This window comes from Equus przewalskii, chromosome 4 (genome assembly GCF_037783145.1).
Source record: "Equus przewalskii isolate Varuska chromosome 4, EquPr2, whole genome shotgun sequence".
Classification (NCBI taxonomy): Eukaryota; Metazoa; Chordata; class Mammalia; order Perissodactyla; family Equidae; genus Equus; species Equus przewalskii.
This window is the reverse complement of record NC_091834.1, coordinates 54,785,327-54,812,612: the sequence shown is the minus strand read 5'-3', so window position 1 is coordinate 54,812,612 and position 27,286 is coordinate 54,785,327. Positions and strand designations below refer to the sequence as shown.

The 27,286-nt window shown below is 37.1% G+C and overlaps 1 protein-coding gene across 4 annotated transcripts in view; it reads left to right on the top strand.

The window, feature by feature from the left end:
* The first annotated feature begins 623 nt into the window (after positions 1-623).
* HYCC1 (hyccin PI4KA lipid kinase complex subunit 1) overlaps positions 624-27,286 on the top strand; it is a 75,330-nt gene continuing 48,667 nt past the window's right edge. The window contains exon 1 of one of the 4 annotated variants that reach the window (XM_008535611.2): positions 624-979. The gene's annotated coding sequence lies outside the window, so the exon portion shown is untranslated. Of the gene's footprint in view, positions 980-1,069; positions 1,909-27,286 lie in introns of those variants that run through there. The other 3 variants (XM_008535620.2, XM_070615935.1, XM_070615938.1) reach the window with 3 other exon arrangements.

The following is a 27,286-nucleotide window of genomic DNA, read 5'->3' as shown; positions in this document are numbered from 1 at the left end:
CTGTCTTCCCGGTCGAAGGTCCATTTTTCTTCTGGTTAATTCTGATTGGACGAGAGGGATGTGGTAGGAAGAGTTGGCAAAGTAAAGAACAGAGGGACTATACGTAGGAGCTGGTTCAGCTGTTCTCAGGTTCCAGTCGTTACACCAAATATTCAGCGTGAGTTTGAGAGAAGAGTAGGGAGGGAACATGGAGAAAATAAAGAGAGCCCATGGAAAGAAAATTGAAGAATTGTGTTTGACTTTTTCCAGGCTAAGGCCAAAAGCAATGATACAATAAGATGGGAAGAGTTTTTATCGCCATTTTGCAAAAACGTACATTTTTCCTCCTGGGATTTGACAAGATTTTGATAAATTCTTGTGACTTGAAATACTGGGAAGTAAATCCTCCTGACCAAGAAATTAAAATATCAATGTTTCCCCTCTGTGATGATAGTTAACATCTCTCCGAAAGGCTTACTTTCTTCTGAGAGGGCCATAAATTCCACTGGCTTAGAGTCTAAGCTACCTTCACTGATAACTGTCGCCTAGCCACTGCCGAAAATCTTACGGTCAATCTTCTCCCCTTGGGCGCCCCGACCACGCCCATTGCTCAGACCACGCCCACCGAGGGCGCACTCCCTCCCACCGCACGGCTCTGCCTCAGGCCTAGCAGAGGAAGATTCTCATTGGTGGAGAAGTTGTTCTGGTCCCGCCCTGGGGCACGGCGATAGGCCGAACTGGCGTGGGGCGGTGGCGGTTGGCTGCCTGGCGACCGGTCCCCGGTCGTGCCTGTCAGAGTGGTTGGCGGCAGTGGCGGCTCTCGGGGCTGGCTTGTCAGTCAGTGAACGGAGGGGGAAGATGGCTCGCCCGGACCCGTTCTGCTAGGAAGAAGGGGGGCAGTTGGTGCTGCCACTCGGGGGAAGGCAGAGCAGCGGCCGTCGCTGTCGCTGCGAGCCAGACAAGTCGAGGTTCTGGAGGTGGAGCTCGAGGAGTCACTCTGGTGAGTCCTGCCGAGCAACCCACGCCGGGCCCCCAGGGCTGCCCGTGACCGATAACTTTTTTTGTCAGGGAGGAGCCGGGGCGAGGCGTTGGCGGGGAGGGGACCGGGACTTTGTCCCCGGGGCGGCGGCTTCGTTGGGGTAACGGCTCCCGCGCGAGGCGTCGCGGGTGGGCTCGGGGGCCGTCCGGGGGGCGCGAGCGGCCGGCCGGGTGAGAGGGCTGAGGCCGGCGGCTGGTGGCCCCGAAGTTGGGCGCAGCCCGCCTGTGCCTGGGCGGCGGCGGCTTTGTGCGCGCGGACTCGGCGCTTTCTCCTTCCCGGCGAGGAGCGGTGCAGACTCCGGCGTGACCCGGGTGCAGCCGCCTCGGCCCGACCGGCGGCCCCTGTGCGGGGTCGGCCTGGGGTGGGAGCCCCCAACCCCACCCCGCCGCGGCGGATGCTCCGGCCTGGCCTCTTCCACCCCTTCCAGCCCCTCCCTCCCACTCCAGCGAGGCCACCGCTCGCCGTCCAGTCTAGCGGCCAAAATGGTCACCGTCGACCCCCTCGTCTCTGAAAGCAACGTCCTCCTCGGTCTTTGGTCCCCTGCAGGGCGAAGAGATTCAGAAAGCAACCAGGATTCCTTCCCTGCTCATTACACTGGAGATCTCTTCAGCCCTTGCCCCTTCTTTCTATGAGTTATTCTTCTCCCGAGGCTGATTTTAAAATACTCGAGAATCTTCGGGGTTTTGTCTAAGAATTGTTGCACTAAAACACCTCAAGTTTGCACGCTTTGGCAAAACTGGGTATCCGCCCTTCAGCGTGCACACGTGGGCTTTGTACCCTTGGAGTTCAGACATTCCTGAAGGATTTCATTTTGCCCTGGCGGTTTCGTACTGCACAGAATCGGTCCTCTGATACACTGTCACACGCCGGGCAGCCGCTGCGCTCTTCAGGTAGGGGGAGTTTGTTCCACGGGCGGCTGCTACTTGTCTCAGAGCCCGTTCTGTAGGCTGTAGGGCCAGGTTGTCCTTTTGCAAATTATTTGTCCTTTGGGTCACACAGTAGTTTTTGGAACAGGTATACCACTTCTTTGGTTCATGTAACACTTTACAGTTTGAAATTGTCAGCTTTTAAAATCTTATCTGCTCAAAGTCGGAAGGATCTCGGTAACCTTGAGGCCATCAATGTAATAGTCCTGGGGGCCTTGTTTTCCACATTCTCCTAAATCCACAGACTCCCCCTCCCCTCAATTTCTAAGGATTTTTTTTAAGGACATTTTAAGGTTTACAAGATGAATATTAGTACAAAGCACCGTATTTGTGAAGTGCAGTGAAAGGCAAGAGAGAAAAGAAATCTTTAGGATCTGCTTGGCCAATAAATAAGTAGCTTCAAAGTCAGTTTTTCAAATAGTTTATTAGTTCCTTTAAACAAAGTGGCAAGGCAGAAAATCATCACCTATTCAGAAAACAAATTCTGAATTTGGCTTGTTTTATCCTTTTTCGATTTACTACAGTTCTTACCATAGGGGTATTATAAACCCTCTTAGTTATCAACATTAACAATAGGTACCTGGATCTGACTACCCAGATGTAGCATTAGCTAGGTCAGTATGTTATCCCTGCTATGCTTTCTTTGTTATGTTTCTATTTTATGAAATCTGCTCTTGCTTGCATTTTTTAGAGTGGTGTCATTTTGATAGTCAGAGTTTAGATATATCTTATAGTCACCTGTTTTATTCAGGACCCTGTTGCCTGGTATTTATTTTATAATGAATATTAAGAAATTTAAAAAATGTTAGCATCAAGACCATTTTTGGGGTATTAAGTTTACATTTTGTAAATAACTGAAATTATGCCAAACAAAAATTTATTTTGCACTGACCCAGGCTGAATAGGTATTAGGGGTACAGAAATGAATGTCATAGCTCTTGTCATCAAGGAATTTACTGTCTAATGTTTAAGATAGATGAGTAAAGTAACAATTATAATACTATGTAATAAGTGTGAATAGAGATATGCCTAGTGTTGTAAGGGAGCAGAGTAGGAGATGGCTAACTCAGGGTGGATGTAGGTAGAGTCAGGAGCACACAGTAGAATTTTGAAGTATGATATAGTTTTGCCAAGTGCAGGAGGTAAGTGAATAACCTTCCAAGAGGAGAATGTAAGTGAGAAGGCAAGGAGGCATAAGAAACTGTGGCAGTTTAGAGAAATCATTGTCAATAATAAGTCTAAAGTCAGTAAGATTGTCATTGACATGACTTGAATGCACAAGTTAGATAGAGAAATGGTGGAAGATGAGTATAGTGAGGGTGGTAGAGGGCCAGACCAGGGCATTGTATCCCCTTGCCTACAGGGATGAATAAGAAGACATTTAATGGATTTGTGTTTTAGACCCTCACTCTGGCAGAGTGTGTTAGAATCTGATAGGTCCTGTTACCTTTGGGAAGAAAGAAGGAGGAATAAGGACCCTGAGGGTTTGACTTGGTTCCATTGATTGGAAATGAGGAACACATAAATGGAGGGAAAATGATGAATTCTATTTTGGAATTTCTGAATTTGAGGAAGCTGTAGAGCATTCATGTGAAGGTGTAGATAGATGTTTGGATCTATGGATGTGGAACTTATAAAAGAAATCAGGATTTGAGGGAATACTGGGGGTTGAATTGAAGCCATGTTGATTTGGTTGTGTTGAAATGACTCAGGGAAAGTCTTTAGCATGATAAAAGCAGTAGCTAGAGAACAGGCTGACAACGGAGCAGAAATAGGTAGAAGAATAACGTGAAGGAGATAGAAGAGTAGTAGTTAGGAAGGTAGGAGGAACATTGGGAGAGATGCTAAGATTGGAGAGATTTTCAAATGGGCAGGGAAATGAGTCAACAATTTTGAATGCTGTAAAGAGGTGGCAAGTAAGTAGAGGACTCCAAGGTCCTGTGAATTTGTCGGGAGTCCATAGGTGATTTTAACAAATACAGTTTTAGCTGAGTGGTGGTTCAGAAACCAGTCATTGGAAGATTGAAAAAGAATAGGTAATGATAAAGTAGACGTGATTGAGTGAGGCATTTCAAGAAAACCGAAGTGAAGAAAGGAGAGAATGATACCTATAGAGCAGTGGTTCTTAATCTTAGCTGCACATTTATAGTCATCTAGGGAGCTTTTAAGAATCTTCATTTCCGGGGGAACCTCCATACCAATTTGAGGGGTGGGATGTGACCCAGGCATCAGTATTTGTTTCAACAGCTTTATTGAAGTATAATTGGCATATAATAAACTATGCATATTTAAAGTATTCAATTTAATGTTTGACATATGTTTACACTTGTAAAACCATCACCATGATCAAAATAATTGAACATATTCATCACCTCCAAAAGTTTCCTCGTAATCTTCATCCTTTGTAATCTCTTCCTCTCATCCCTGGGAAACCTCTGATCTATTTTCTGTTACTGTAGATTAATTGCATTGGTTTTTTCCGAAGTGGGTGGCCAGATCCTTCTTCCTAGTCTGTTTTAGTCTGGAAGCTCCTCTGAAACCTGTCCACCATGGGTGACCCTTGAAATACCACTGGCATCTCTTTCAGCATCACACAGCCACCACAGTATGAAAACCAACATACAGGCGATGCAGTTCCCAGACTAGGAATTGAACCTGGGCCATGGCAGTGACTGTACTGAATCTTAACCACTAGAGCACCAGGGCTGGCCGTTGCATAGGTATTTTAAAGTTCCCTGGGTAATTTGCATAGGTATTTTAAAGTTCTCTGGGTAATTCCAATGTGCAAGCATGGTTGAAAACCACTGCAGAGGGATACAGGTTGAAGGAATGTTGTTTGTTCCTTTACATACATTAGGAAAGTGAGAAGTAAGAGATTCAGGGAAGATAAAGTATTTATTGGAACTAAGTCCCTAGGGAGATAGAAGTGAATGGAATTCAGAGCTTTGACCAATAAGAAAGGAAGACAATTCTGGAACAACATCACTAACCAAGAATGTGATGTTAAAGGTAGTATATTTCTTTGTTATCAGCATAAAAGTTGTCATCATGTAATATCAAAATTAGTTCTCTTAAGTACTCAGAAAAATTGGAGAGCATCTTAATATTGTAAAAATGGATGCCGCTCAGGAAAATCACTTAAATGGAGCCTGAGACCCCTGGTACCAGCATGTTATGCTTTGTCGTTTTTGGGAGGGAAGCAGATGGAATTAACAGTTTGACTCTTGCTTATTGTTCAGAGCCAAGTACTGCCAGAGTCTTTTTGACCCTCTTGGAGTTAGGCTGCATATCTGCACTGAGGAAAGAGAACATTTAACATTCGAAAATCTCCTGTTTTAAGCATCTTTGCTCAGAAGAAATCCTGCTTGCTTGCCCTTTGTATATATGCCTTTTAAATACATTGGAGGAGAAAATCAGTTCTCTGTCTCCCAAATGAGACAAAGAAGAGTTGTGATTAGAAGTTGTGGAAGGCCCATACTTTGTATCCTGAGAAAAATAATACCTATATTTCCCCCATCCACTTTTTAAAAAAGATTTCTGGCTCAGGATTTGGATATAGGTAAAAGCTGAGCCCTACCGGTTCTGAGTTCCGGGGTGCGTTCCTTGCTCTTGATTCTTACCTTTGGCAGGGGGCTGAAAGCAGAATGGCTAATATATAAATATTATTTGACTTTGTATTTGATCATAAACAAAGGTGGAGTGAAAACTTTTGTCTGATTGTTTCTTAGAGTTCTGAAAATTTCTTTCATTGTATACAATTCAATGTATCTTACTATATGGTTGGGTGAATTCCTGTTATCTTTTCCAAAACATTTTCAGCATTTCTCATATATTTTTTCAGATTACTTTTAATTCAGTTTATTAAGATCCCAAAAGAACCCCACTGGAATTTCTAAATTAATTTTTTAGTTGTGATATCACTACAGTATTTTCATCAAGTCATCTTTTTGCAGTTTTGTAGTTTTTTTCATGTGGTTCTGCCTATTTTTAAAATTAATTTTGAGTATTTTAAAACTTGTTGTTGCTAGTGTGAATGGAATCTTTTTCCATTGTATTTTAAAGAGGATTACATCTTCCTGATGGAACATAGAAAAGTAGGTGATTTGTGTATACTCTTTTCCATTGGTCATCTTATGAAACTCTTAATTCTAATAGTTTTTTTTTTTTTTTTTTGAGGAAGGTTAGCCCTGAGCTAACATCTGCCGCCAGTTCTCCTCTTATTGCTGAGGAAGACTGGCCCTGAGCTAACATCCATGCCCATCTTCCTCTATTCTATATGTGGGATGCCTGCCACAGCATAGCTTGACAAGCGGTGTGTAGGTCCACACCTGGGATCTGAACCAGTGAACCCCAGGCTGCCGAAGTGGAAGGTGTGAACTTAACTGCTGTGCCACCGGGCTGGCCCCTTAATTCTAATAATTTTTATTGGATTTTGTAATAAGGCAGTTGTAGATTTGTAAATGATGATAATTTTATCCTTCTGCCAATATTTAATCCTTACTTCTTTTTTTAAATTACATTGATCAGAATGTCTAGAATAATATTAAATTATAGTAGTGAATAGTGAACATGTTTGGCTCATTTCTCATTTGAATGAGAATGCCTTTAGGGTTTCACAGTTGTGTATTCTTTTTGATAATTTTTTTCGCATATTAAGGAAATAGTCTTCTGTTCCCTTTTTTTGGAATTGAGATAAAATTAGAAAAAAGATATTAAATTTGATCACATGCCCTCATAATATACATTAAGATGATCATATAGTTTTTCTTCTTTTTTCTTTCTGCTTTATCTCCCCAAACCCCCCGTACATAGTTGTATATCTTAATTGCAGGTCCTTCCAGTTGTGGGATGTGGGATGCCGCCTCCACGTGGCCTGACGAGCGGTGCCATGTCCGCGCCCAGGATCCAAACCCTGGGCCGCTGCAGTGGAGCGTGCAAACTTAACCACTCAGCCACGGAGCCGGCCCCTAGTTTTTCTTCTTTTACCTATTGGTTGATGAATTATATTAGAAGATTTCCTAGTAGATTTCACTAAATAATTGATCTCTTTGGAATACAAGGAACCTGATAATAGCATACCTCTTTAAAGTAGTGCTAGATTTGATTGCTCTGTAAGATTGGTTTTTACTGTTCCTTTTGTATTACCTTTTTTAGGTTTTGGTTTCTGAATATGCTAACTTTGTAAAATTAAAAACAAAAAAAGAGAGAGAGAAGCTTTCCATCTTTTGGTGTGCTCTGGCAATTAATCTCTTTCTTGAAGGTCTGAAATAGTTTAGCTGTAAAAATGTCTAGGTCTTTTTGGATTGAATACAATTTATTGACATTTTAATATGTGCTACTTCCTAAGTACTCTGCGTAATTAATTTTGTTTAATCTGTGCACAACTTTATTATTATCCTTATTCTACAGATAAAGATACTGAGACTCAAAAAGGTTAAGATACTTATTCAAGATCAACAGGTGGTTAGAGGTAGAGAAAGTTTAAACCCAATTCCTACCTGTAGCCATAACTCATGTTTTTTAATCAGTACCTTAATTTTTTCCTAATCAGGACTCTTCCCTCATTCTCTATTACTGAGAAGTAAATTTAATCATTTTATTTGAGTGTCTTATTAAGTGTTTTCCTCTTTGGCTAATTAGTTTCAGTTTTTGGTACCCTATCATAATTTTTACTGATTGTTCTGTGTTGATATCATATCTTATGCTATTTTAACAAATACAGCCCAGTGTGGTTGAGAGAAGATCCCAGAATGGGAATGGGATGAGATTTGTGTAATACAGTTTATATAATTCATATTTTAATTTTTTGGATGTTCAAGATCAATTTGCATTCCTGAATCCTGTTTGTACCTTGTTAAGAATGTTAAGTGTAACACATGAAAGATCAAGGAGTTTTGGAAACAGTACTTCTCCATTCTAGTTTAAATATTTGTCATTGTGGAAGCTTGCATCAGGGTGGCCTTTTAGTGGTAAATGTTCAGTGATATTTGTTTGGTGTGTGTTTTCTTGGACAAAGAGTCTTTTGATTAGCTGATGAACATTAGTTGCTTTCTCATATAAATGTATAAGGATTCCTTCAGTTATTTGCATTTGACTTAATGAAAACATTGTATATGAGTTCTTAAACTGTATTATAAAAATTATTTGAGGTTTCAGCTATTGGAAGACTTGCATTTACACTTTTATAGTATGATTTATAGGCTTGGAAATTTAAGAGAATAATGTCAACCTTAAAAGTGCTTAAATTGAGCAAGCATTTATGAACTCTGTTTTTATCTTTTTGAGCTCTTCAGGTTTCCCCCCCCTTTATATGTAGCTAGCATTTAATTAATTCAGTTAGGGTATTGGTTCTAATCAACATACACATACTATACTACCCACCTCCGCCCATGGAGGGCATAAAAAGTTGCCAGGCTGGCCTCTGTAAACTTACCAGGCACGTCGATGCCCTTTTGATCCAAATTTCAAGGTTCCTGCTGATTTGTTAATCCATAGATATTACCGTGGCGGATGGAGTGACAACATACCCCCGAAAGCTGTGGACACTTTAGTATTTAGAAGAGAGAGAGAGACTATTTTTGGAAATTATGAAACTTTAAGCAGATCCTGATAAGGGAACTGAGAGGAAGGTGGAAGTATTTTAGAAATGGAAAGGGAGAGAAGCATCAACTAAGTAGGGAAGGTAGAAATGTGCAAATCAAATAAACTGTTAGAGAAGTACAGAAAATCACAAGAATGTTTATACAGGTGAAAGAACCAGAATATCAAAGTCGTGAGGTCTTCTTAGTAGAGTTTCAGAAAATAAGATGCTTGTGGTAAGGTTAAAGAGAAAGAATGAGTATTGAGAAAGAACTAATAGATTTGTCATTTATAAGGTCATGGAGAGTATATGATGAGAACCAAATACGTACTACTGTAAAGGGGTTAAGGAATAAATCAAAGGTCAAATAATTTGAGGCAGTGGCAGTAGATTAGGCTACTAAATCAGAAAGTTAATCAGTGAAGAATGAGTAAGGAGGGGAGTAACTGGAGGGCCTCGGAATCTGTTGAAGTCTCTCTCCCACCCCACCCCCATCCCCTCTTTCAGGAACTGTAAGATCCTGACATGCGTTCTCAGTTGTCCAGTTGATAAATATTTTGTTAGTGATAATTAGAGCTATCATTATTGAGCATCTACGGTGTGCCAGTGCTTTATTTTTGTTATTTTTAATTCCTAAAACATTCCTGTAATGTAGATGTTATCACCTACTTTTCACAGTTGAGGAAACTGAGACTTAGAAAGTTTAAGTAACTTGCTGAAAAGTGGACATGAGTGTTTTGGACTCTTTTTATTATGCCTTGTGACTTCTATTTATTGAGCTGTGTTAAGACACTGGGGGGGGGGGTTATAAAAGGAAGAATATAATCATAATCCCTCTCTTCATAGAAAGGTGTGCAAGACAAATTTCAGTTATCCTTGCTGTAATTTGTGTTAACTATATTCTCTACTTAAAATGTTTTATGAAAGGATTCCTTTTAATAAGCTCCTCTTCTATAATATTTAATTTTTAACAATTACTTTTATTTGGAGATAAAACATTCTTTTTATCCATGATAATGATAGGTTGAGGGGAAAGGAAGGACAAGTCAAGAAAGGCGAAGGCCAAGAAAATAGTAAAACTCGTTCTTTTCACTATGAGAACTTAAAATATATTACACAATTTTAGGTAGCATCTCAGAAAGGACAGCCTCTTCATAGAAATCACATTAAGCTGATAACAGATGGTAATCAGGGCAGATACTTTTCATGTCACCAGATTATACAGCTCCAAAGTTTATTATAATATAATGTTATTTATTGAATTTGAATGCCCTCAATCAGGAATTGGTTATTGATGAAAGAGTTCAAACAGATGTTTAATTTTGTTATAAACACTTTCTTCAGAAACAATGCATAATTGAAAAAGAAATACTTGAACTGCTTTAGGGATTAAACATTCTTACAAGACTTTCAAGTGCTTTGGGAGGAACTAAGATAGAAATTTTTGCTGTACTAATTTTGGTTTCAAATTCAGCTGTAAAGCAATGTCTAAGTTACATTTTGTTATACTAGTATAAGACAATATTATTGAAAACTTTATTTTAAAAATAATTTTATAATTCAGCCTCTGCTAAAACAAATTGACTGTTACCTCAGTTAATATAAATCAACATGATCATACTAAACTATTTATTTCTGCTTTGGTTACTATAATTTTTTAAAACGAGAAAAACAGCTATATTAATAAGATCTACTGAGTTTCTGATTGAGAAGAATCAAAAAAAGTTTTGTAGTGCAGTGAAGATCCGTTACTTTTATTATTATGGCTCTATTAGTACATATTACCACCATTAACTGTGTTTACTTGCATTTTCTCATTGCACCCTCCCTCTGCCCTAACCATTTTCTAATTGAACATCTGAGCCTCTATTGGCAGACTTCGTTAATGGTTGAGAGGCTCATTCCAATTTACAAAAGGGCAGTGACTCACCCTAAGACATCACCCCAACCCGCAAGTCAATTGGAATTTAGTTCTCTTAACATTTCTCTCTTCCTTTGTTGGCAACATTAGAGCAGGGAAAACTGCCACTTAGAATGCAAAAGGCTTTAAAGGAATTAAAGTAGAGCTGTGCTTTGGAAAGTGTATTTCTGTATGCTATTATTTTTGGGGAAAGAGAGAGGATGGAGGGGTGAATGATAGCAAAATGATTGCAAGATAATATTTACATTGGGCTTTCTTTTACATTCCCTCTTTTTCCTCATAGCATTTGTTTTTATCATTTTACTTTATTTGCATATACCCTGATTTGCCTTGATTTGTTTCAAAAGGGATTAAAGGACACTTAATTCTGCTGTTTTAGGTTTACCTGTCCCACCTAATGGACTCTTAATCTCTCAAGTCAGGGACTGTCATGTTTATTTTTGTAAACCGAGCATCTAGGACATAGACATTTAATAGTTTACGAATAAATGGATGATACTTAAGCACCTCTAGTACAAGAAAAGAGAATCAGATTAATTGCTGGGATCCTAGTTTATTGCAGCTTTGATGGTGTCAGTATGCTGAATGGTGTCCCCCGCCTCCCCTCAATTGATATGTTGAAGTCCTAATCTCCAGTACTTCAGAATGTAACCATATTTGGAGACAGGGTCTTGACAGAGGTAATTAAGTTAAAATGAGGTAATTAGGGTGGGCCCTAACCCAGTATGACTGATGTCCTTATAAGTAGAGGAAATTTGGACATGACTTGTATAGACAGAAGACGATGTGAAGACACAGGGAGAAGATGGCTACAAGCCAAAGAGAAAGGCCTGGAACAGATCCTTTCCTTACGGCTCTCAGCAGGAACCAACCCTGCTGATGATACCTTGGTCTTGAACTCCTAGCCTCTACAACTGTGAAAAAATAAGTTTCTGTTGTTTCGACCACCTAGCCTGTGGTACTTTGTTATGGCAACCCTAGCAAACTAATACAGATGGCTTGTATGCTTGGATGTGGCAAAATCCCATATACCTTAACCTGTCTATCCCCAGGGAACAATGTGCCCAGCTCAATGCCAAACCTTAAAACTTTTTATATTTTCCCCCGGCAAGACATGGGAGAGAGAAATTGGGATGGCTTAATGGAGAAAGTAATAACTATTCTCCTCCTTCCACCTCCCCAACAGTACAGTCAGTGGCAAGCAGACTGCCAGCTATTTAGATCAATTGAATTTGTTTGGTTTGGCAAGGAGAAAGTGTTTATAGGGTATTTGTATTCCTAAGGGTTCAAGAGCCTCTGCCAATAGACCTGGTTACTTTTTCAAAGTAGAAAATGGAAGAGGAAAATTGAATAAAATACTTTTTAATATGATGTTAATTTAAACTAATTGCTTGTATAAAATCTTAGCTACATTACTTTGCCTGTGTTATAAAAAACAGGGGCAGTATAATGTTCTTTTGGCTCATGCCTATTGCTTTGATAGTTGCCATACCCTCAGATATCAACCAGTCATACTGAGTTGCCACTGCCATTTTCAACATTTTTTTCTTTACATGCTTTGGCCATAAGCTAAATATATTTGCAATTGTTACCTTATTTCTTCTTGTCATTTTTTAATTTGGGTCATTTATCAAATAGTGCTGTCTTTAGTCAACTCTTTTTTTGGTGAGGAAGATTGGTCCTGAGCAAACATCTGTTGCCAATCTTTCTCCTTTTGCTTGAGGAAGATTGTCACTGTGCTAACATCTGTGGCAGTCTTCCTCTATTTTGTATGTGGGTTGCTGCCACAGCATGGCTTGATGAGTGGTGTGTAGGTCTGCACCTGTGATCCAGGCCCGTGAACCCCGGGCCGCTGAAGTTAAACATGTGAACTTAACCACTATGCCATGAGGCCGGATCCTAGTCAACTCTTTTACAGTGTTTTGAGATAACTTTGCTAAAAGAGAAAATTTTGAACATATACAAAAGTGGAACACTTCCTCCTTCATCATTTGGAAGTAGTTTACCAGAGTTCTGAGAATAGGGTAAACTAAATTAACAAGCAAACTGAATAAAGTTCTCCGTCTCAGAGTTAAAAAAAAAAATTGTGTTTGCCATAAATCTAAACAAAACAGGCAACAAAAAGCTCTAGCTTACGGGCAAGTAAGAATTTTAATCTAATTTTGGTATTTAAACTTCAGTCACATCCATGTGCTCTGGAGCACCCTTGTTAGCAGTCTGTAGTCACTGTGGTGAGTACCATTTCTTTTCATCCTTCTTTTCCTTCATTCCAGTTGTTGAGAAAAATACTGAAACCAGGAATTTCCTGAGTCACATGCTAACAAGTGGCAGAGCTAGGTCTAACCGAAGACTTTCACTCCAGTACCTCCCATGTTCTTTCTACGACCCTGTAGTTCTCAACTTGGCTGCCAAACAGAATCACCCAGGTGATTTATTTTCCCCTACCAATTTATTTTGGAATGAAAATATTTTAGTTTTCAATTTAGAATGAAAATATTAGGAGAAGAAAAGAATAAAGAGTCAATTATTCATGAGACAGGGTATCATAAACTTTGAACTGTTGTGTGCTGGAGGGGAGGGATTGTTGATAGCATGAATAGTGATGGAGAATGGGGACTCTGGAGCTGGGCTGCTTGGGTTCTAACCCTAGGTCAACCATTTACTATGTGTGAACTTGGACAAGTTATTTCTTTAAGCTTCAGCTTCCTTTTTTTGTGAAATGGAGATTATATTAATTTGCTAGTTAGGAAAGGTGTGAGGATTAAATGAAAATTCCCATAAAGCACTTAGCATAGTGCCAGACACATAAGTGCTTGAGGAATGTTAGTCATTATCACAATATTATCCATGAACATCTATCATTGCTATGTATGACACATTTGACTCACACTAAGTGTTTTCCAGACTGTATTCCCAATGATGCCAGTTGTGTCTGGACAGTAAGGGATGCCATAGTCAAATATATGTGGGAAAATATTTCATTCTAAATACCTTTCTTGGAAATTCATAACATAGATTTAGCATATTAAAGGCTCTGAGAAGTCCTTTTGTAACCATGGGCCCTGGAGGACCAGTTCAACTGGCTCCATCTCTTATCAGCAGAGTGATTAAAAATTGCCTTTCAGAAAATTTGCAGTCACATAGCCAGAGCATGTGCAGAAGAAGAAATTTTGACCTGAAATGACGACGAGACCAAAGAGTCTCCTCCCCACGGAACCAAAGGACCGGGACATAGCTGGAATTTAAAAGTCAGACTCTTATCAGAAGTGAGGGATCCCTCATTAAGGAAGATCCAGTGTACAGTGATCTTATTTTCCCTGATTGTTTGTATTCTACAATGATCATATGAGGTGTAGTTGGAAGGAGCCAGGAGTTGGTATTCTGGTAGTAGTTCTGTAACTGACTAGGAGAGTGGTCTTGTACTTAACCTCTGTATGCGTCTTGATTTCCTAGTGTGAGGTGAGTGGGCTAGATCTCCAAAGTTCTTTTCCTCTAACTCTGAAATTTGAAATTGTGGACTTAATAGAGATTTCAAAGAATATATTTTTTTCCTTCTTTTTTTACGTAGCAAATTAAGTGAGGTAAATGACTGTAAAGAGTTGGTTTCATTAAATGTATGTCATTGAAACTTGCTTATTAAATTTGACTTTTTTAGCCTTGGTATCAACTGTCATACAGCCAGTCTTGGAAATATGTTCTAGAAATAGGAGCTGTGCTCCTGATCAAGTTCCTGATGACAAATTCATTAAAGAAATAGTCACAAACAAAACTACAGAAGCTTTGAGAAATCTGGTTATGAAAAATTTCTTAAGCAGGTCAAATTGTGTGTATGGTAAGAACTTGAGGGTTTTTTTTTTACAGTCTTAATTTAGATTACTTTGTCATATCCTGATAAGTTTGTAGCTAACAAATAACAAATAATAAAATCTATCCTCAAATATAGATCATTTGTTGAACGGCATTTTCCCAAACCAATACTAGTAATGGTAACTTACGTTCACTTATCATTCTACAATTTACAGTGGTTTAACATATTTTACTTCCTCCTACTAACTATTATGTGTAGTAGGTAGAACAGCTATTATTTTTTACACTTCAATGTCCCTTAACAGTCAAGTCACTTAAACTTTCTGAGCCTTAGTTTCCATATTTGCCTGGTCACATTGGAAGAATTGATGGAAACAGAACTCTGATGCGAGCTGCTGTTCTAGCTTTTCCCTGTGCTGTTCTTCAATATCCTTAGAATATCGTGTTCTATTGCAGGTGTCACTCATTCAACTTCCTTGTCCTAAATATTTCCTATTAATAGAGCCCAATAAGGCATTAACATTTTGGGGGGTTGTGTTACGTTTGAAAATCCTTACTGTTTCCTTAAGCACCTAAATTATTTTTTCTGTATGTAATCGTGTGTCCCTCATTTTTGTTTATCCAGTTCATTTTTTAGACTCAAGTATATGATCTTCATTTAATTTCCATTCAGCTTTACCTTTTAAGATTAAGTGTGTGATACCAAGCTGTCACAGGAACGTGCTTTGTATAGGTTTGCAGCATGATTAAAATGTCTGTGCCTCTTTGTGAGTGTGTGAGGAGTGAGGATGAATTGGCACAGGTTATTTGTTTGTGGTACTGATAGTTCTCCCTTATCTATAAACTAAACAAGCAGATAGTTTTATTAGCTATTTAGGTTAATATTTTTTTCTAATTGGATTATTTATTTATCTATTATAAATTCAGGAATCTTTTCATAAAATAACATTATATGAAACTTTTCTCATCTTAGCAGCTGTGCCAACTTCTCTTTATTATCATATCCATAGCAGCAAACTTTAAGATCTGTAAGTTTAAAATGTTTGAAATGCAAAGTATGGAATGCTAACTGAATGGCAAAATTCTTATAGGTAAGATTAAATTGGAGATTAACATTGAGGTGGAATAAAAAGTTTAACTGTCAGATGGAACAGTTATTTATGATTAATATGATTGTCTAGAAAATTCAAGATAACAGACTGAAGAATTATTAAAAACTCTGAATAAATAATTCAGTAAGATTGTTAGAAATAAAATAAACAGGCTACATAGGAAAACAATGGCCTTCCTAAATACCTAAAATAAGCAATTATAATTACATAGAATAAAATATAAAGTATAAAACGAAAGAGATGAGTTCATTTATAATAGCAACATAAACTAAACTCTATCAGATAACAAAATGCACTTGTAGCACAGACTGCTGGTTGTTCACAAATATTTGTTTTTCACTTTTTAGGAATAGAAGCCAAATTTTTAGTTGACTATGTGTCACCCTGCTCAAGGTGATTTTGCTTAGCCTCCCATAATGCTGTGTGGCCATTAATACTAAATTTGGCCAATGAGATAAATATGTAAGTTTATAAGGGGCTTAGAGAAGGAAGTCTCTTTAAAAAGAAGGAGGAGGGCATTCTTTTTCCTCCTTATCCTCTTTCCTGGAATGTGGGCAGGATGGCTACAGTAGCCATCTTGAAATGTGAAGTAGCTTAAGGATGGAAACCATTTTGCTGGGATAGTGGAGCAAAACAGACAGCTGCCACCATACCAGCCCTGGACTCCTAACTTCTTCCATTCATTTTTAGTGGGAAGGAAATAAACTTTATCTTGTTTAAGTCACTGTTACTTTGGATTTTGCTATAATGTACACTTAATTAAATTCCTAACCAATAAAGCACTTAAATTATAGTAATTAAAATAGTGTTGTACAGATGCAAGAATAATAAAAAAAGATCATTGAAATAGAATAAAGAGGGTCCGGCCTGGTGGCATAGCGGTTAAATGCTCACGTTCTGCTTCGGCAGCCTGGGGTTCGCCAGTTTGGATCCCGGTACGGACATGGCACCACTTGGCAAGCCATGCTGTGGTAGGCGTCCCACATATAGCTATAAAAGAGGAGGATTGGCAGCAGATGTTAGCTCAGTGCTAATCTTCCTCAAAAAAAAAAAAAGAAAGAAAGAAAAAAGAATAAAGAGTCCAGAAATAGACCCAAATAATTTAGTGTATATTAAAGGTACCAGTTCTTATCAGTGGGAAATGATTCAATAAATGGGGTTGGTATTATTGGTTATTCATTTGGGGAGAATGAGTTAGCTTCACACTGTATGTGTGTAAAATAAATCCAGAAGTATTGAAGATCTATCACATAAAAAATAAAACTGTAATAACTGTAGAGGAAAATATTGGAGAAAAATTTTATGAAACAAAACTCAATGTTAATAAAGGAAAAGATGATCAGACTTGATTACAAGAAAATTTAGAACTTCTGTATAGTGAAAAGTACCAAAAACAAAGTTAAAAGGCAAATGACAAAAGTGGGAAAATATTTGCAACATTAAAAAAAAATAGTCTGTGATAAGCTCCACAAATACATTTAAAAGAAAATAGGCAAGAAAAAGAAAGAGAAAAATAGACCAAGTATGTGAATAGGCAAGTCACAGAACAATGAATAGAGATAATCAACAAATATTTGAAAAGATTTTCAAAGAAATGCAAATAGAAGTCTGCACTATGGGTTTTTTGGCCCATAAAATTGGCAATAATTAATTGCCAATTAATTAAAGATTGATAGTGTCTGCAGTTGGTTAGGGCATAGGGAAATGGGCACCTTCATCTAATGTTACTGGAAGTATAACATGATATGATCTTTTTGGAGGGCAATTTAGCAGTTTTTAATTGAAATTTCAATCACAAGTAACCTTTGACCCAGGAATGCTGTTTCTGTGAGTCTATCCTATAGAAGTACTTGCAGAAATACAAGAAAGTTTGTCACAGCATTGTTCAAATAGCAAAAATCAGAAATAACCATGTTAAAGAACTAGCAAATGTTTCAAAAATGATAAATACCCATAAGTTAACAGATTTAACTAAAATCGTAATATTCAGAAGTTTTTTGTTTTTTTCAAAATAGACCACTTTCTCTATATGTATTCTATGGTGTTTTAGTTACCTGTTGCTGTGTAACAAATTATCCTAAAACTTGGTGGCTTAAAAATAACAAAGATTTATTATTCTCTTGATTTTATGGGTTGACTGGGTCCAACTGGGCTGTTCTGCCTTTGTATAGCTAAAATCAGTCTGGCTGAAATCACTTGTGCAGCTGCTTTCATCTGGGAGCTTGACTGAAGCTGAAATCCCCAAGATGGCCTCTCATCCTCCAAAATCTTTCTCCATGTGGCTTCTCATCCAGATGTCTATGCTGAGCTTTTATAGCATGGTGGCTACTTTCTAAGAGGAAGTATTTCAGGAGGACGTGCCCCAGGTGCAAGCTCTTGTTAAGCCTCTGCTGGCATCATGCTTGGTAAAGTGCACTGGCCAAAACAGGTCATGTTGCCAAGCACAACATCAGTGTAGGAGAGGACTACACAAAGGTGTAAATAGTAGGAGGGGTTTTTTTTGAAGCCTATAAATATAATAGTAATAGTTTGCCACACATGAACAAAAAGGTCCAGGATACAGTAAGTGGAAAAAGATCAAGTCTTGTTGGAGAGTGATTCCATTTCTTCTGGTAAAAAATCAAAACACAGAATTGACTATTCATATCAGTTTGAGTGCAGAAGCAGCTATGAGGATCCAGCTGTGTTCCATTAGCCAAACGTTAAAGAAATTTGCAAAAATGTGAAACAAAACCACTCTTCTCAATAATTTTTTTTGTTTAGGAAAATTATTTTTAATAAAAGTATGTTATATTGACATGTAATGGATTTATTATTGTCATAAATGTTTAAAATTTTGTCATTAAAAATTTCAAATATGAATATCAGTAAGTATAAACCATAAACAAAAGCTCTTTGGGGTTCTCAATTTTTAAGAGTAGAGAGTTTTGAGAACTTCTGATTATATAGTATATGTATAGAAAAAAGTTTGAAATAATACACAATAGTACAACAGTGCTTTCTTTTGAAGAGTGAGATAGCAGCAGTGAGACGGATGAACACTTCTTTTAATTATGTGGAAAAGATTTAATTGTAGCAATTAAAAAAAACTCTCCAACAAAGAAAATATTAATTAGTGGAGATGGGAGATTTAATGTTCTGCCAAAGTGTTTATAATTTTCTATTTGTTTTATTTTCTGTCTTAATGGAAATTTTGTAATTTTTTATAGTTGCATAATAAGCAGAACCCTTGTTTTACACTCTATGTTGCTGATTTTGTGTATGATGATCTTATCATGATTCTATTACTTGTAATTATTCCTCTAGAAAATATAGAGTGCTATCTTGATTAATTTTTCCCCTTATCTATCCTCCTCTCCCTTTGCCATCTGGTTTACAGGCTCCTACGGACAAAGACCATATTTTACTGTTCTTTTGCTAATAGCACAAACTAATAGAAACACTTTGCATTATGTTCAGTAGGCACTCAAGGACTTGTTGAATTATTAATGTTGCAATTTGAATATATAATAATATTGACTTTTTGCATATATAAAAATATTGAGTGAGTTATCCACATGACTAACCATCCTATGTCTGTTTTTGCCTAGTCTTGTTTTCTCTCTTTCTTTGTTCCCTCTCTGGCCATGCCTGGCCTCCCATCTAGATACATTGTGTGACCTAGACAAGGGATGAATAACAAATCTTTAACTTGAGGTTCTGGTCTAGCGAATATGTAAAAAGCATTGCTAATCACTATACTACTTATTACTTGTGCAATAAGCATGTCAATGAGTGGTATTGAGATAATTTTTATAGTTTGAAACTTTTTCACTTCTCTGTTAAAATCTGTCAACGTAAACTTTACAGTTTGTGTCTTAGTTATTAGGATTTTATGAACTTTGATTTACTGAGGTAATACTTGAATCATTTAGTATATACATAATTATATTTTTTAAAGGATGCTACAAACATTTTGGAAAATCTTATTTCAGCTAATAATTGCTCTTATAGATTTCTACCCAGTATTAAATTTAAAATCATTCAATTTGTGATACTTTTATTTTTTAATGAAATGCAAAACTAATACAAGTGAACTCTTTAGAATTCTTATAAAATTCTAGTAAGAGATTTTCTCAGCCAATGTCAGTCAATTCATCTTTAAAACAATCAATCAGATGATGCTGTTGTGGCTCGTAGATGCAGCGCCATAGTTCTCTCCTGACAGTCTGCCTTCTCAGCCCATATATTTCATCAACATGGGCCCTGAGTTTTTCTTGGGTAGGTTGTAAAAAGCTGAGGAGTAAAAGGAAGATATAGTAGAAAGGAAAAGTGTAGACAAAGATATGGAGGTTGGAATGGCATGACGTATTTTGGAGAATAGCAGTAAGTAAAATTTAGATAGGTAAATTATCGCCATATTATAGGGGGAGCTTGAGGTGGAAGATCTGATAGAAATGATGTGGAAAAGTGTCATAGTATGTTCCAGGAGAAAGCAGTGTTTCAGGAAGATTAGTCGGGCAATAATGTGTGTGGCACACTGGAGAAGAAACAGGAGTGGGAAGGCTGTGTGAACTGAGCAGAGACAATAGAGGCCCAGACTGAGGGTGTTGCTTTAGAGATGGAGAGCAGATGGTGAATCTGACAGGCATTATGAAGGATGAAATTTATTCCTTTGTTCAACAAGTATTTATTAAATATGTACTGTATGTATTTACGCTTCTAACATCTGGACTGAACTTTACCTGTAGTCCCAACACAATTCTAAACTTCAAACTTAAGTAAACTGGTAGTGAAGTTCTTAATATTCTCTTTTCTGGTGATTTGTAATTTTAGAAATTATTACTCTTATAGACCTGTCTAAAATGAAGAGCAAACATTTTTTTCTTAATCTTCCAAAATAACTTGTACTTTATTTGAAGTACAAAATTAACAAATTTAACAAATTGAAAGACAGCTACTTAATTATACATATGAGAAATCCTCTGGCAAGCAAATGGACATTTCTTAACCAAAGGGCTTTACTTTTCAAGAAAGCTTACATTTATATTCGTGAACAATTAAGAATGTTCTAGTGCATAAAAAACTCTTTTCTTTACAGTCTTGTAATGCCAACTACCACTTTTTGCCATACTTTTAGCATCTTCTAAGTATGGTTTCTGCATCGAGCAGTGCTTAAAATAGGTCATTAGTTTAAAAGAAACCGTAAAGTACTTTAAGTTCAAGGTCACTTTCTCTGATGAAAGACAATTACATAAAGTATGTATGAATTCACTCATAGAGCCACATTAATCATACTTATAAAATAAAAGAACATTTTTCTTAAGCAAGATTAATAATACATAATAGTTTGCACGTTGGAATACAAGTGTAAGGGCAGAGTGAGGCAATGGAGGTAAATCATCATGCTATAAATAATTTATACCTTCGTTTGTGGATGGGAAAGTCAAACTTGAAATTTTCAACCTAATGTTATTATCTTCACTTACAACAAGCAAAAATGCATTTTTTCCCTTGCCGCCTTAACTGCGAATATACTGCCTACATAATTGCTTTTATTTTGCTCTCCAGTAGAGCCCAGTGAAAGCCCTGGCTTTCAGTGATTTCACTCCATTGGAGCTGTTTTGTTTTCTGTTTTGTCTTCCTGTGCATTTTTATTGCTTTCCTCCTTGATGTTTCTCCTGTTATCTATTTCAGAGATTCTGTTTCATTGGCCTATCTGGAATCTTCCTCAGCGTGGACCCCTATTCCTTCTCTATACTAAACATATTAAAAATGTATTTTTGCCATGGATATTTACTTAGATTGGAGCCTCCTATACTTAGCCTATGTCCAATTTGGGAAAAGTTGTTTGTTGTTATTGCACTAATAGTTACTTATGCATGAATGGCTTTACAACATATTTCTAGCTCTGAGTCCTTACTTTTTCTCTAGTACAAAGTTTCTTGCATTGAGGATGACTTTTATTGCATGCCACATTGTCAGCTACTATGGAGGGCTAATTAGTAAGGTAAATGTTATATTAAAAACTCAGAATGTAATTCAGGGCCCAACCTAGCAAAGATTCAAAGGTTTGTTCATTTATTCATTCTCTGGGCAAATGTTTATGTATCTGTTATGTGCGAGTCAATTTAAAAAGGCTAAATTGTAACTTATGTTTTTAAGAATGAATTGGGTAAGTACAAGATAGGAGTCATCTGATTTGCAAGCAGTTTGTTTGAAAATGGTCTTGGAGTTTAGCACACTCCAAGCATAATCTGAGCTCTTTCTGTGAGAAGGAAAGTAAAAAATTTTAGATTTCCTTGACTGAAATGTTGTGTCTTCATATTCAGCTTGTTAGATTTCTCCTAGAATATTATATTTATATTAAATACTAGTTGTGTTGATCACTTCTTCCCATGTAAAACCCCTTCTAAATAAACCTGTCTTTAGATGAGTCTGCATCCTTGATCTCAGCTGTTGGACCAGTGGGAGATATCTGTCCCAAGGATGGCCAATCTCCGCGCTGGCTAGTGAGTTATAGTCAGGATCGAAATAAGGGACTGGCACAATCAAAGACTTAAAGAATTTAGATTTGGGAAACTGAGGAATACAGGTTTGGTGCAGAGGAGAGTGTGTGCCTAGAGCAAAAAAGTCATGATAGTTAGGATTAGAATAGCCATAATGGGCCATAGGCAGGATGAGTGAGTCAGGAAGCCGTTCAGTCTATCAAGAATGAGACAGATGCACTGAGCAAAGCAGCGAAGTTACAATAGATTGACTGCCTTTAGAAGATAGGGATCTAAATTCTAGTTTCTGGTTTTTAGATTCAATTTCCTTAAGTGCCTTTTGTGCTACAGTTCCTGCCCTTGGATTTCTGCAAGCTCCTTTGCAAATATTCTCCCTAATTTTTTTAGCTAGCATTTAAATAGCCTTGACTAAAATAGTGTGTAATTTATTGACAAGATAGATGTCCTTTAGGTAAGAGCAGCCAGGATGGTGAGATCTCTGGGAACTCTGTCACTGGGATGAGCACTTCTTGTTGAGATTAACATAACATGTGCCTCAGTGGTTCAGCATTATTTTTAAGTGTTCTATTTCATACTGTGGTTTGTGATGGGTTTTATGACCTGTGGCTTCCTGATGGAGTGAAAATATGTTTCTTGGTGATTTTATTATGCAGTTACCATTTCTGTTTTTTCTGTCTTTCTCCTCAGCTTTTGTAGAATGGAAGAGATTGTAAGCTCCAATATTCAAGATTAGTTTAAAGGTATTTTATATAGATTTATGCTCTGAATTTTGCCAACAAATTAATAAAAATCATCCCTTTGGATAGCATCAACACTATGAAAGCAACCTATGTTTGTCTTGTACTTTGAGATATGGATATTGGACGTAGGGATTTTGTGGTCTTCTACATATATCCCTTTATGTAACATTAAGATGGTACATTGTCTGAAAATGTCTAACAATGTAATAACGTTTTACTAAACTTTCTTTTGAATAATTTATTGTTATATGTGGATGTAGGATGAGCAGGGACTTTAAGAATCTTCTAGTTTATACCCTAATTTTCATGAGAGCTTTACTTAAAACATCCTAGACAGATGAAAAATCTATCACAGTCTTAAAGAATTTTGAAAACTGTATGTTTTCTCTCAGTAGCATATTTTATATTGAAGCTCCCAATAGTAAGAGTTATTCATTATTCTATCAAATCTGAATCCCTTATAGTATTGTTTGACTTTAAAAAATTGGTATTATATTAGTTGTCTTAAAATTTGCAAAGATCTTATACTATAAAGCAGAAAATGAAGATGAAACTTTATTCTTTTAACTGAAAATCAAAATGAAGTCATTTGACATCTCAGAAAAATTCTGTGGTGCTGGAATCAGAATATCCACATGTACTGGTGAATAAAAGCAACTTTTATATAATATAGTGGAAACTGTGATGGTTACTGTGGCATGTTGGTTCCATTGATTAAGTATAGCATTTATGATAGGATGGTTATTAGTGAGTTTTGTTTTGTTTTGTGGCTGTGGACTTCTCCAAACTTTGAATTCTAGCCAACCATTTCACAACATCTGCCATTATTAATAAGAGAATCAGGCAAAAAAGTATACATCAGCAGAATGTAATCAAATTTATTGGACATTCATAGATATGTCCTATTTACAATAAGTATTACTACAAGTTTTCAGAGAAAAATCTAATTCCTTGATGGCAGGGACCATGTCTTGATCAATCTAATATTCTCTGATAGGAATTAACACAATGCCTTGCACTTAGAAAGATATGCCCTAAATGTTTGATTAAGACAATGTTTTGGTTATCTATTGCTGCCTAACAAACCATCCCCAAACTTGGTGACTTCAAATAGCAAATTTTTTTTATCTCTTACAAATCCCAAATTGACTAGGTTTAGCTTGGCAGATGTTGTGCTCCATGTTGTCAGCTGAAGCTTCAGTCATCTGGAGGCTTGATTTGGCTGGAGTGTCCAAAATGGCTCAGTCACTTAGTTGGTACTTGGTGCTGACTCTCAGCTGGTAGCTCAGCAGGGGCCTTGGTTCTTTTCCATGCAGCCTTTGCAGCCATGATGGTTTGGGCTTCTTACAGAATGGAGGCTGGATTCCAAATGCATGAAGATGGAAGCTGTAGATTTCTTAAGGTCTGGCCTCAGAAGTTTCACAGCACTGTGTTCACTGCATTCTTTTGATCAAGTTCTTTTGACTTATAGGGGCAGCCCAGATATCAAAACGGTGGTTGACAAATAGCTTTTTTCTACCTTCTATTGAGTTCAGATCAGATATCCTTTCCCCAGACAAAATATTCTTCTGAATTCCTGGAGGATTTGAAAAGAGTAGTAAGATGGAAATGGGAAATGAGAAGAGGGATTGCTACCTTTCTTCTAATCCTCCTAGCTTTTCCAACAGAAACACACTGGCCTGGTTGCCATAGCACATTGCTATCCCAACATAATTTTATTTGTCCTTGCAGTAGGCAAATGATGCTTTGTCAAAAAACTTTTTCCATAGTAAAAATCTCTGCTCCATTTTTGATAGCCAGATACTTGTTTTGTGATTTATGAGGAAAATAGGGCTAAGTTACTGGTTTTCAGAAAGACTTCCCACACCTCTCTTACTGGCCTACATATTATATTTCTTCTCCCTGTGCCTTGAGAGGAAACTTTATTCACTTCAGGACACAGGTAGGCAGTGAGCAATCAGCAGCGCTTCCCTTCAAGCAACAGCACAGATACCCTGCTCTTTCATAGGATCTCCAGTTGATTGGTCAGTTTCTAAGCAGTAAAATCCCTAAGATTAAATTAATTTTATTCTGTAACATAATCTGAACATTTTCTTCTGCTCTGTTTTCCTGAAATTCAGCTAAGAATCTTGATAATCTTCTGGTGGTGCTTAAATTACTGCAGTGGCCTTATTTCATACGAAGTTTAAAACTTTGTAATATGTCACAGTCCATTTATAGAAATTTGGTTGTTCTAGAGATTTAGAGAAGCTTGATTTTCATAATGACATATAAAGCAAATAGTTATAAAAGATTTGGTGGTAATTTATAGTTAATACTTCATAGCAGTTTTATAGTGTTAGCTCTTAGAGTTAGGTCGTTAATCAATTTTGAGTTACTTTTTTATTTGGTGTGAAGTAAGGATCCAGTTTCATTCTCTTTCATGTGGATATCCAGTTGTCCCAGCACTGTTTGTTGAAGAGACTATTCATTCCCCATTGCATGACCTTGGCACCCTTGTTGAAAACCAGTTGGACTCTCAATTCTATTCCACTGATCTATATGTCTATCGTTATACCAGTACCACAGTAGTTTGGTTACTGTAGCATTATATAGTAAGTTTTGAAATTGGGATGTGTGAGTCTTTCAATTTCATTTTTCTTTTTGAACACTGTTTTGACTTTTTGGGGTTCCTTGCAATTCCATATGAATTGTAGTATTGGCGTGTCAATTTCTGTAAAAAGGCAGCTGGGATTTTGAGAGGAATTACATTAAATCCGTAAACCAATTTGGGAAGTATTGCCATCCTAACAATATTAAGTCTTCCAATCCATGAACATGGATATTTTTCATTTATTTAGATCATCTTTAATTTCTTACAATAATATTTTGTAGTTTTCAGTGTACAAGTCTTGAATTTCTTTTGTTAAATTAATCCCTAAGTATGTTATTCTTTTTGATGATATGGTAAATGGAATTCTTTTCTTAATTTCAGTTTCAGATTGTTCATTGTTAGTGTATAGAAAATGCTTTTGATTTTTTTAATCTTGATTTTGTATTCTGAAGCCTTGCTGAACTTTATTAGCTCTAATACATTTTTTTCTGTGGATTCTCTAGTGAATTCTTTGTGGATTTCTAGTATAGGGTCATGTCTTCAGTACATAGAGATAGTTCTACTTCTTCCTTCCTTCATTCTATTAATGTACTGTATTACATTGATTGATTTTTGTAATTTTGAATCATCTTTGCATTCCTGGAATAAATCCTACTTGGTCATGATATAGCATCCTCTTAAAATGCTGCTGTATTTGGTTTGTTAATGTTTTTTTGAGGACTTTTGCATCTATATTCATAAGAGATATTGACCGATAGTTTCCTTATGACGTCTTTGTCCATCTTTGTATCAGGGTAATGCTGGCTTCATATACAGAGTTAGGAAGTATTCCCTCCTCTTCTGTTTCTAGAAGAGTTTGAGATGGATTGACGTTAATATATTAAATGTTTGGTAGAATTCACCAGTGGAGAAGGAGCATTTAAAAGCCCTTATTACTTCCTGTATCTCTTTTTCCAACCTTATCCTTCCCAGGCTTTTCAGTCTGTCTGTTGCTTATGCTGACTGTTATCCCTAACCCACGCTGCTGTGGCAATATTTTTGTCTTTAAATACTTTCAGCATATGTCACCCAGGAAGCTGCCCTCACCTAGGGAATACTCTGTAATGGGCAAAACAAAGGCAACCCCTTACACTAGTCCCTCAAGGAGTAGCCAGGCAGTTTGAAACAATGCCAGTCCTTTGAGAATATGGTCCATGTTGCTTCATCTGTCGCTAGCAATCTGCACCAAGAATGCAGGCTTCTGTTTTTGTGGCAACTGCTGATCTGAGAGGTTTAGGATTGTAGGTGGGCAATTTAAAAATGCCCCAGTGCTCTCTTACCACAATGCAGTGGCTTCTTTCTTCACTAATCTTTCCCCTGGTTTTTGTACGTTTTTGACTAGATTACAGAGTTCTACAGGAGTTGACTTGACAGTTTTTGCCAGCTTATTAGTTATGTTTGTGGAGAGATGGAGCTCTGGAATTCTCTATTCCTCCATTTTGGTAACATTGCTCCTATACTATTTTTTGCAACTTCCTATAAATCTATGAGTATTTCCAAATAAAAAGTTTAAAAAATTATTCAAATTCTGTGAACTTCTATGGGAACAAACTGTGATGAATTCATAGAAAAATGCTATGTGGCTGTGGTCAGACTTTAGCTGTAGAAAATATTTTCTTCCTTCTTGAGTAGTTTGGTTTAGAATGTGACAGCAACAGGAATTGAAAGAAAGAGATAGAGATTATTACCCTAATTTAAAGATCTCTAAATCTCACTCTCATTCTTTTCTTGATTTCCTAGTTCTTATCATACTCACCTCTCATTTTGGCAAGATCAATGTCAGTTTTCCTTGTGTTAACTCAGGCCTCACCTTATGAATACCCTTTTGGGGAGATTGAAGAGGTAGGTATGATATGGTGGAGTGGAATTTAAAGGATATTTTATAAATATCTTCCATATTGAGAGTAGGATAAGTAGATATGAATAGCAAGTAAGGCAGGTGCAATTAGGATTTAAGTAGAACTGAACTCAATTACTGTTAGTAATTCATTAGTGAATTAGTGAACTTGTTACTTCTTTGCAGAGAATAAAGTTAAAACTTATAGTTATTTGCTTTGGAATT